The sequence below is a fragment of the Schistocerca piceifrons genome, chromosome 2 (genome assembly GCF_021461385.2).
Source record: "Schistocerca piceifrons isolate TAMUIC-IGC-003096 chromosome 2, iqSchPice1.1, whole genome shotgun sequence".
Taxonomy (NCBI): Eukaryota; Metazoa; Arthropoda; class Insecta; order Orthoptera; family Acrididae; genus Schistocerca; species Schistocerca piceifrons.
Genome location: NC_060139.1, coordinates 902985287 through 902997637, shown reverse-complemented (window position 1 = coordinate 902997637; position 12351 = coordinate 902985287). Strand labels below are relative to the sequence as shown.

Genomic DNA, 12351 nt, shown 5'->3' with positions numbered 1-12351 from the left:
GATATCTACGAGTCTAGAAAAAAAAATTTCATTCTTTTTGCTAAATTGTAATCAGGGCGACGGGAGTCTTGGGAAGAGGATCCCGATCAGCAATAAGCTTCTGGAGGGAACTAAACTCCGGGCGTCGAGTTACAAATTTCACGCTCTGAATTGTTGCTGATCAAGACATTCGTCCACGAGGCAAGCTGTGTCTGGTCAAACGTTGTTATCTCGTGAAATGATTGGTTCAGCTACTGCACTAGCAAGCTAATGTACTTGACGTCCCGACGGGACTCCGACTCGTTGACTACATCAGCTGTCTTTTCCAGCTCTTACCGAGTGAGGTAGTAAGGCAATGGACTCTATTTCTGGAGGACAGGTGTTAAAATTCCTCTCTAGCTATCCAGAATTAGATTTTTCTTGATGTCCCTACATTGCGTAAGGCAAATACTTGGATGTCAATGTAACGTCAGACATTAATCTTTTATACAATAACACAAAACTGCAGCAGTCCGGCCGGCCGGAGTGGCCGAGCGGTTCTAGGCGCTACAGTCTGGAGCCACGCGATCGCTGCGGTCGCAGGTTCGAATCCTTCTCGGGCATGGATGTGTGTGATGTCCTTAGGTTAGTTAGGTTTAAATAGTTCGAAGTTCTAGGGGACTGATGACCTCAGATGTTAAGTCCCATAGTGCTCAGAGCCATTTGAACTATTTGCAGCAGTCCCTTGTAACTAATACTTTATTAGCACGACATGTTTCCGCAGCACACTGTCATCATTCGCTGCCTTTACGGTTACCTTCACACTGTAACTGTAAAGGAACCTGTTTATGGCAGCATGCTGCCGAAACGTGTCGTGCTAATAAAGTATTAGTAACAAGCGACTGTTGCAGTATGTATTATTCCATAAAAATCTTAAAATACCGTCGCAGCCCTTAAATAACATCCATATTACATGTATAAATTTAAGGAAAATATTAGTCTGCAAGTTTTCCTCCTTTCTCTCACTCTTACTATACAACCTGCCTTAATACTATGACAGGCTGTTGTCTCCTATTTATCACCTAACTGCACTCTGATGGTTCATACGCTGTAGTCTTATGCAGCAGTCCGGCGGTTAACAACATACCAATACTCAATTTTCATATTAGAGATTATTTTCATAACTCATTTAGTTTTTTGCGATTTTCCCCTAATTAACGTAACGCAGGCCAATACGGGAGTGATCAAAAACCGGCATTCGTAACAACGACCAATGTGGTGTGGAGGTTAGATGGTTTCCCATATCAATTTAGGAAAATTCTAAAATTAATTTCCGTATTAGCGACATGTAAATAACACCCAAAGATTTGAATTCCAGGAAAGCGCAGAACACCATACAGTCGATTCTCAGTTGAATGGCATGTGTGATACATTGTTGGTTATCCTCTTCAGTCTGAAGAATATTTCGATGAACCTCTCCATGCAGTCCGCTAGCAGGAAATATAACGGCTGTGGTTTCCCCTTGCCAACGGCCTTGCTGCAGTGGTAACACCGGTTCCCGTCACATCACCGAAGTTAAGCGCTGTCGGGCTGGACTAGCACTTGGATGGGTGACCATCCGGTCTGCCTAGTGCTGTTGGCAAGCGGGGTGCACTCAGCCCCTGTGAGGCAAACTGAGGAGCTACTTGATTGAGAAGCAGCGGCTCCGGTCTGGGAAACTGACATACGGCCGGGAGAGCGGTATGGTAACCACATGCCCCTCCATATCCGCATCCAGTGATGCCTGTGGGCTGAGGATGACACGGTGGCCGGTCGGTACCGTTGGGCCTTCATGGCCTGTTCGGGAGGAGTTTCGTTTTAGTTTAGTTTTTTTGTAGTTTCCCCTTGCTTTCAGTCGTTCGCTGCACCAATATACAGTATACTACCATATTGGTTACCTATACAAGACCAGATACTAAAATACCCAGATTGCTGCCCCTCTAACTTCACGAGTCGTATGCCAGTCTGGCCTCTCCACGGATACCTTCCGATATGCTTGCACCTACGCTATGACTATGGTTCGTGGAGCATACGTATATGTATCAAACGGCCACATCCCAAAAGTGACAGTGCGGCGTGGAGAATCGTCTCTTGTTCAAGGCAATTAACGCCACTACGTCTGCACCCCTTAACGGTCCTGGTACGCTTTCGCATAAATACTGGTGCTTCTACGCACAGCTTGTCAACTTGAGAGATGAGCAAATACGACAGATAGGTTTTTGAACTGGCACTTGCCACTTTTCAGCACCGTGCTTCAAAGAAAAGATAAAAAGAGGATAAAAGTTAACGTTCCGTCTCTAAAGAAGGAGAAGTTATGCGATTGCATGGAGTTGATTGGTGGGTGGGGGACCAAGTGGCGACGTCACCGGTCCCATCGGATTAAGGAAGAATGGGGAAGGAAGTCGGCCGTGCCCTTTCTAAAGAACCATCCCGGCATTTGCGTGAAGCGATTTAGGGAAATCACGGAAAACCTAAATCAGGATGGCCGGACGCAGGTTTGAACCGTCGTCCTCCCGAATGCGAGTCCAGTGTGCTAACCACTGCTCCACCTCGATAGGTCCAATTGCATATAGATGATGGAAGGAATCAGCCGCTTCGATGCCTAGGTAAGAATCACGGTATTCGCCTAAGATGGCTGAGGTAACAAAATTGCAACGCAAATTAATATTTGATACTCACTTTCCTTGAATGCGGGTTCAGCGTCTTAATCAAGCCGCGCCCTACCAAAGGAGCTGTACAGAGTGCATTGAAGAGTCCACCATCTGTGCAAGTGGTATTATTATTTAACATAGTCGACATATACTTTCGGTGAAGATAATAAACGAGACGTGTAAAGAAACGAAAGCTGGTGCGTCGAAATTTTCTGGAATCAACAGGTAAACGGAACAGCTTCAAGACAATGTTGGAAACCTTGAGAGGACACTGAAACAGGATTTACTGAGTTATTTAACTGTGTCAACACTCGAAGAGAACAAATATTTAAAAAACGCAGCAGATTTGCCAGACTACTGTAACAAATACAAAATATTCCCTAATATATTTCAGAAGTATGGTTAGGAATTTACCAGTTTATTGCTACCATCCTTTTAACCTCAAAATGAAAAAATAAAAACTGATTTTTTAGTACTGAAAAAATGTACAGTAGCACATCACGAGTTTTCACAAACATACTTGTTTTATAAGCTTTCCGGTTATCGCAATATATAATGACACGTGAGGATTTTTCGAACGACTGGAGGAAAGGAATGGCCTGCTTATTACACTGTATTTTAAAGTTGTACCATAATTTTTCATGTCAACACAAAGATCAAGTTTTAGGTCACGAGAATATTTGCCGTAAATGAACTCAGCTTCAAGATTACTGCCCGAAGAAGACTGCTATTAAGTTTATTGCTCACTCAGGTGATGTCACAGAGATTTTGAGTTTTTAGATCATACATTTACTCTAAAGTAAGGACTAGGCTTCTATAAGCGCCACGCTGCCTGTAGCGTCTTACTACCAAATACATAAGAGTTAAAAGTAAAGAAATCGATGGTGAATTGTTTGGTATATTACCTGAAACTGAAAGTTTTAACTCATTAAAAAAATTATGAATTTTGTTGGAGTCCACAGTTTCAATACGTTTTACGAAAGAAAACGTGGTACAAACAGGCTGAAATATATTTGTTCTCCTTCCTATTGGCTAAGTTCTGGTGAGAAGTAACCTAGTGCACAACTGGATTGCATTTGTGCTACACACACACACACACACACACACACACACACACACACACACACACACGTGAAAGAATGTGGGTCTCTATATACAAGATGCCTCCTGTCTGATGTGAATTTTGAGGTTTGTGACAAGTGCTTGAAAATGACAACAGTCGAAATTAGCAAATAGCACAGGCGGTAAGTATATTACAGCCTGTTTGAGCAATGTTTTCTTTCTCAGAAAATTACGAATGCAGTTGGCTTCATCCAAGAAATTAGTGTCCGGATAGACACACTAAAACACACTAAAGTAACGTAGAACATTTTAAAAATAAAATGTAATTATTTCTGCAAGTGCGTAAGGGGTTGAAATAGCAGAGTATGAACCAGTTGTTTCTTAAATTAACGATTACACCCCGAAGTGGAACTACAAAGGTATGAAGATATATTCGCTGCACTTGACATCCCACACTCCGTGTGTAAACTAATTTTAGGTGTGATTAATGCAATAATAATTACAACAACTTCATACATAAATATATTTATTCAACATTTTTAGAAATGGCTTTTGCTTTGGCCGTTTCAAATGACATCGATATTATGCTAATGAAAGTTCGTGATGATGGTACGTACAAATTGTAAAAGGCAGTTTTAACAAAAAGGAACATTTGAGAATTACAATGTACACTCAGTCATCCAACTTAAAGTATATCACAAATATTCAGTATCATATAAGACGTGCGCTGTTCTTCTACACAAACTCAGTACTGGAATTGGTAACATTTCTGTATGGAAGAGACAATAAATGATTCTGACAGTCACACATCTTACTTACTGCAACACAGGCTGCCCGCAACCGACTGACAGTAGCAATACTAGCAAAGAGCTGCCTCTGTGGAAGAACTGTATCCACCGGGAAACAGAAGCGAAACAAGCAGACGCCAGTCGCCGCCGCCCTGCCTCTGTAAGACACCATTCACTAAGTCAGCGTCTTGATCCTATTCGTTTCTGCATTATCAGTACTGCTATTAATCTGCAAGTTTGTTGTCTCGTTTCTATCTGTCACAGACTGTTGCACGGCTTAACCACCAGTTCCGACAGAGAGTAATGATAGTTAGCACATGCAGTCAGTTTTTATGGGACTGCAATTAGCGGTTTTGACGCTTATGACTCTACCACGACTCAACTCCACAGCAGCCGAAAATAACAAAGTTGTATGGATCTGATCGACTGCACATGAACAAAATTAGGCGTTCTCCTGAGTACGTTTCTAGAGCACTCCTATCAAAACGCGTGCCGTAGAGAAAGACACAACCATATGATATGTGTTTTACTAGGTTGAGTTTTTCAGTCCGCAGCAGAGTGTGCGACGTAATGAAGCTTCCTGGTTGACAGAACCTGTGTGTCACGGTGAGAATCGAATCTGAAATCTTTTCTTTGACGGAAATCCCCTTAGCGACTGAGTTCTCCTCACGGACACGGTTTTTAACTCTGGGAACGTTTTCGTACTCTGCTCGAAACTGTAAGATTCGTCCTGGAGTGCATGTACTCACTACATTGTGAATGGAGACAAGAAGAGTGGTGGAAAACTATGTGGAAATAAGCTAGATTATCTTCCTGTTTTATAAATTGCTTCCTGTCTCAGGCGCAGGGCCGTATGAGTGGACTATAGCAACCAAAATTACGAAGGAAAAGCATAAGCCGGGTATTCACTGTGCTATAAAACAGTATCTTCTATGGCTATGGCACTACTTTCACAGCATCCCAGGACGAGCTTATTTCACGTGGCCGGTGGGCTTAGGAACTAACACCCCTGCTACAGCGATGTCTTTAGAAACAGAGCTTTGGACTGTCGGCTGGATGGTTTCATTCGGTGCTTACTTATGAATCAAAACAAGCGGTAAGCAATGCACATATTACGTTGAGAGAAGTCTAATGGTTACAGAAGTGACTTCAATGCCAGGGACACGTAATCCCAAATACTGACAGAGATAACAGTGGACAAAAATAGACGTTCTCAAGAGGCAGTCACGCACATGCAGCCTCAGAATCATACAGAACGACTACGTGCTAAACTGTAGAATACTGGTGTGAATTAGAAAAGAAATCGAATCCTTAAAAAACAAGTACAAATGGAAAACTGGTTATCTAAGGCATGAAATGAGGCTTCATGTAGTGTACAGCGAAAACCTCAAGGTAAAAGAAACTTATCAAACAAATGCGGCATTATTCCACTTACGTTGTGTAATTAATTACTCTTCTTCGTTCCACGAGAAACAGTGGTACGAACGTAACTGATGGAAATACCGTTCCATAGACGAAGGTGCCATATGTATGAAAATGGCAGTCCATTCAGATAACGTGCTTGCGATCGTTCCGGTTTGCAAACATTGCTATTATTAAGTAAATGTGTAGGCTTTCGTAGCCGTTGTCACTGAGGGTAAAATCTTCTGGGTTGTTAGGCCACGTCGTATTTATCCTACACGGTCTTGGGATGTCATGCAGACGGCGATGTTCGTTTGCAATTTTGTAGCGACGAACACGTTGAACTTGTTTCTTCAATTTCACAGCTGGTGCGGCCGACCGGCATGCAGGACATCGGACGTAACCTTCAAAATGGCGTCTATAGCGTAGGTGGGTTCCAACCAGAGCTAGGGAAGGCTGAGAGAATATAAGCTTCATAGAATAATAGTGTCGGCTATAAAAGGCAAATGAACATTCAAAGGACGTAACTGGTGTTCCAGGCTGAGGGCTGCCATTGAGTTGCTGTTGGCGGAAACCAGAGAGTCGCAGATGTTCATAGGGGATTGCAGAATGACTACAGAGACTTGGCGGTAAACAAAAGCACGGTGAGTCGACCAGCGAGGTGTCTACTATCATCGCAACCAAGTCGCACAAACTTGACCGTTCTCCCACGTCCCTTACGGCCGCACAGTGCTGTGAAATTGAAGTAGCGATATCAATGTGTCGCCACAAAAATGTGGATGATGGGGAGGGTATTGATCCAACAAGACGATGGCTCCGACGTCGACCAGTAGAGTGGAACCATGGGAGCATAGTATAGGCCCTCCTAGTAAGGTGGCGTAAGGCCGTCGCATTGAACGGAGATTATATTGAAAAATAGGGTTTTGTAGGTAAAAGAGTGGGGAATAGTGCCGTGTACAAGAATCTTCAATAAAATCAACCTGCTTTCAGGAAAAAATGTGTTTAATTAATTATTGAAGGTCCCTCGTGCCTACACACACACAGAAACAAACGTACATGCAGAAAATTTTTAATTTTTGTCTGGAACAATGGACAACATTCGCCCAGAAATGAATTAAAATAGTTTCAATCCTCCTCCTGGACCAAGTTTAACGGGAGGTAATTAGCCGAATGCCGGAACTGAATGTCCGCTCCCAAAGATTGTCAATCGGGATTCTCTCTGCGTGCTGGGATATTTAGCTTGAATGAACGAGACGTCGAACAAAAAAATTGGTTGGAGTCCAGGCAGCGTGTATGCATAACAATACAGCCCATGGCACCTGAAGAAGACAGATGATTTGATAGTCGAAATATTGGGTAGAAAATGGAATCAACAACTCGATTGAACACCCGAAACGACACCAGTAATCAAGAATGCGTAGAAAACCGGCGTGGTCATTCGGTAACGGCCTTAAAAAATATCAATGCCGCTTTCATTAAATAAGATAGTCACCCTGCATGACAGTGTAATAAAATACCTTATGGAACAGAAATCTGAGATCTTTTATCAGGATAAGTACAGAATGTCTCTGAACAGCTATGGACAAAGACAAAATATTTGTACAATGAAGGCTTTCACGACAGGATGTCAAAGCAGGTGATGAGTCTTTCGGGTTGTATGGTCGTGGTAGGAAAAACTTTTCTGTTCCTGGCGTTCCGTTCAGAGCTACGCTGGACATCTTCGGAGGTTTCCAGAATGAGATTTTCACTCTGCAGCGGAGTGTGCGCTGATATGAAACTTCCTGGCAGATTAAAACTGTGTGCTGGACCGAGACACCTCGGTCCGGCACACAGTTTTAATCTGCCAGGAAGTTTCATATCAGCGCACACTCCGCTGCAGAGTGAAAATCTCAATCTGAAAACATCCCCTAGGCTGTGGCTAAGCCATGTCTCCGCAATATCCTTTCTTTCAGGAGTGCTAGTTCTGCGGGGTTCGCAGGAGAGATTCTGTAAAGTTTGGAAGGTAGGAGACGAGGTACTGGCAGAAGTAAAGCTGTGAGGACGGGGCGTGAGTCGTGCTTGGGTAGCTCAGTTGGTAGAGCACTTGCCCGCGAAAGGCAAAGGTCCAGAGTTCGGGGCTCGGTCCGGCACACAGTTTTTTTTCTGCCAGGAAGTTTCATCTTTGGAGGTACTCGCCATAAGGGCGAAGATGCCCAGCGCAGCTCTGAACGGAACGTCAGAGACCGAAAAGTTTCTTCGATCACGTCCATACAGCCCGGAATACTCATCCGTAACAAAGACAAAATAACCGTGAAGGTTGGAAGCATTTCGTGAGATAGCGGTAATTGAAGAGGTGGTACAGTCCTTGAGATTTCAGGAGTTAGTTCATTAGTCCCTGTATTTGTGTGTCCACCTCACATTGACCGCAGAGCAACGAAAAAGTAGCGAGTACTAGAGATCTTTGGCTTGCTGAAGAGGATGGTCGGACGTCACCTGCGTGGTCCTCCGCTGCAGTCGATGCCGGCGCCGCTCGCCTCCCCCAAGGCGCCGCCCGCAGACATTATGGGTGCGACGCCGGCACCCGCGCGCTCCAGGAGGTCGCACAGCGCCGCTATGTACGTCTGCGCCATCTGCAGCGTCTCGAACTTGGAGAGGCGGTGGTCCTCGCCCAGCGACGGGATCACCTCGCGCAGCCGGTCGAACGCCTCGTTGAGGCCGTTCATGCGGCGGCGCTCGCGAGCGTTGGCCGCGAGCCGCCTGCGCTTGAGGACCGACGGCGAGGTGGCGCGCTCGCATGACGACGAAGAGGACGCCGCCGCCTTCGAGGACGAACCCACTCTCCTGCGGTGCGGAGGGCGCCTCGGCAAGGCCGAAGGCGGCGCCGCCGGCAGCGACATGCGCGCGCGCTGCTGCAGGGCGGCGGCCGACACACCCACGGGGGCGCCAGGGGCCGCTCCCGCCCCCGCGAACTGCGGCGTCGACGTCAGCGTCGTCGCCGCTACCTGCCATCTCTGCTGACCGTAGCTGTAGCCCGGCGTGTTGTTGTTGTCGAAGCCGTACGCCAGGGGAGCCGTCGGCAGCCGCTTGTGCACCGATGAGGGTGCGGACTTGGGTATTCTGGAGGGAAGGTACTCGTCTGTGAGGCCGACGATGAAGACGTCCCTCCGCGGTGACATCAGCTGGCGCGGGGACTCGCCGTCGCTGACGGTCGTGGCCGCGGAGCACGCGGACACGGGTCTGGCGGGGGAGAAGAGAGGCGCCATCTCGTGGTGGTCATGCCTGGCGGGCTGCAGCGGCTGGTAGGGAGCGAAGCGCTGGTAGTCCCTCGGCGCGGAGAACTGGCGGGCCTCAGCGGCCAGCAGCCTGGCCGGGTCGTGCGCCTCCTCCAGCGTCATGAACCGTTCGGTGCTGCTGCAGGCTGAGGAACTGCTCACCAGGTCCATGTTCCCGTCACTCCGCCTCAGCAGTTATACCACATTCTCCTCGTGTGTCGCAAAACTTTTCTTCAAACACTAACGTATAAACAGCGTTCGCCCACAGAAACTGCCATTCAGTACTCCCAATTGCCATTCAGTACTCCCAATACCCACTGTCTTCATAAGGACACATCACACGTTAGAAACTGTTCCTGCACGCACTGATTGGGGTACTATGATCCAAGCATTTTTATGCAACGAATATAGCTATGAAATCGTCGCAACATAATCCTTAGTAAGAGTAACTAAAGCGACAAAAAGCCATTCAGTACTCCCAATACCCACTGTCTTCATCGAGACACATCACACGTTAGAAACTGTTCCTTCGCGCACTGATTGGGGTATTACGATCCGAGCATTTTTATGCAACAAATGTAGCTATGAAATCGTCGCAACATAATCCTCAGTAATAGTAACTAAAGCGACAAAAAAGCCGTTCAGTACTCCCAATATCCACTGTCTTCATCGAGACACATCACACGTTAGAAACTGTTCCTTCATGCACTGATTGAAGTATTATGATCGAAGCATTTTTATGCAACGAATATAGCTACGAAATCGTCGCAACATAATCCTCAGTAAGAGTAACTAAAGGGACAAAAAAGCCATTCAGTATTCCCAATACCCACTGTCTTCATCGAGACAAATCACACGTTAGAAACTGTTCCTTCACGCACTGATTGGGGTACTATGATCCAAGCATTTTTATGCAACGAATATAGCTATGAAATCGTCGCAACATAATCCTCAGTAAGAGTAACGAAAGCAACAAAAAAGAAAAAAAGATGAATTATAGTTAAACATACATGACTGCTCTTTCTATCGGCACAGGAATCTGTGAAATAAATATCTTGATTACAAGGTTTTTAATACAACTCCACTAAACGTGTAGCTAAGACACACTGCTTCGTTACTGGCCAGAGTAATGATGGCTTTGCTGCTGAGCACTGCTAGCTGATGTGCACGTCTCAATACTGAACCTCGATTGGACAAGATGAGGTTTTGCCGAAAAGCACTGCAAGGTGATGTGGACGTCTCACTACTGAACCCTGATGCGGCAACAACGTAGTTCGATGTGTTGAGACCATTTTGCGATGTTCATACACACCTTCGCACAGTATCCTTCACACAGCCGAAATCAGTATTTCTTACTTTACTCATCGAAACTTATTTACAAACACAACTCTTTAGGTGAAGTAACAGTAATAACAACGACCTTCACACTAGCCTGTACAATTGACGTCTTCGTGGAGAAACTTAATTTGACAAAAATACAGTTTGACTTGTGATGACCACACGATTCACACGATTTTCTCCAGAACCGCCCACACGGTAGAAACCAGTATTTTTTATTTATTCGTCGAAGACATTATTGCAAATACGGCACCTTTTCTGAAACAATAGTAATGACAGGGATTTTCGCGTTGCTAGATGGAATTCACGTTTAACTGTCGCCGCTGAGTTCGAAAAAAATTAAGTTTTATGATTGAACACCTCCTTGGGATTTTCTTAGACTGCATTCGCTAGAATCGTTCACACGGCTTAAATTAGTATTTTTCTTTTTAATCACCGACAAAATTGTTTCCAATTTTCCAAATGCCGGACTTTTCTGGAAATGTCAATTGAAATAACTATTTTAACGCCAGTTCACTGCGAAATGCACGATATAACCATGTTTTTGCACTTCATATTTGCTGCTGAGGAGCGTGTATCAGTTACTTTCACTATTATATTATTTGCGGATTGTAATCCACATGAAGGATATTGCATTACGGCATGACTGATATTGTGGAAGTGCTTGTACTTCTCTCTTATCTCCCTCTGCAGAGTTAATTTGTCGTTACGAAATCGGGCTCTAAATAATCCACAGACAGCTTCGAGTATTGGCGTGGTACACAGCGGTAAGTTCAGTGTTCGTAATGTACTATAGATGAACACTTTCCATTTGTGACGCGCGAGAGTTGTAGGTGCAGAGCTGTACACCTAAAACTTTTATTCCGGGCAAATGCAGTTTCACACGCAGTACAGCGAAAAAATTCACAAAGAGGACGCCGTATACTGTCCCTAGCAGAGGCAAGGTGTCGAGAATGGACTAATGGTGTTGTCGCAGTTTGTGACGAACCACGCTGTCCGTTTCGCCGTAATTCAGTCGGCGCCAGAGGGCGCTATCCGTGACAGTGTAGCTCTGTGGCCGGGTCAGCGCCCCCGCTGCAGAAGAAGAAGAAGAAGAAGAAGAGCCGGCGATCACATTTTGAGGCGCGCAGCACCGCGGAACAGGTTTCGCGGCTGGCCAGCTGTCCAGCGCGGCGCGCTCGAGTATCGGCGAGGTGCCCTACCGTCCCCTCCGCCGGCTGTCAGACGCCGCACCTAATGGCCGGTTGGCGTCTCCCGAAGTGCAGAAGCGGCCGCTGATTTGCAGTCCACTCAATTATCGCGGACTTTGCGCGGACGTCGGTCGTGACTCGGCGAGGATGTCCAGTCAGTGCCGCGCGGCCGCCTCACAATGGCGATCCCCGTACAGACCCTGACGACGGCAACAATACTCGCGAGCCGTGAGAGAGAGTCCGCGATATTACGGGGCGAGCGCGACGAACAAAAAGGAGCCACGAGAAGACGTAGCGTGGTGAAGGGCCTTCGCGTCACCGCCGATAGCGGATAGAGTACGTACTGTTCTGAGCCCCGAGAGGGGGTCAAAAAAATTGGTGGAATTCCGTCCCGGAGTGTAAAACACGTGTACTGGAGGGGTAGAGAGCGCCACGTGGTAGGGGGGATCTTCCGCCGACCAATAAGGAGAGGTCGGACGGGCGCAAACCGTGGTGGGGGGGGGGGGGGGGGGGAGTCACCTGGAGAGAGGTAGGGTGTAAGCCGTGCACCCTCGCCCCCTCTCTCAGCCCCGGGCTTCATTTGGATGCATTTATACTGGCGCGGCGCAGTGGCGGCCGGCGATAAGAAAGCAGGCGGGAGGTGGCCAGCAGCCGCTTCCTTCCTGCAAGGTGG

General features: G+C 46.4%; 1 pseudogene; it reads left to right on the top strand.

The window, feature by feature from the left end:
• Nucleotides 1-1482: 1482 nt before the first annotated feature.
• On the top strand, nt 1483-1600 carry LOC124778817 (annotated as a pseudogene).
• Nucleotides 1601-12351: the final 10751 nt, after the last annotated feature.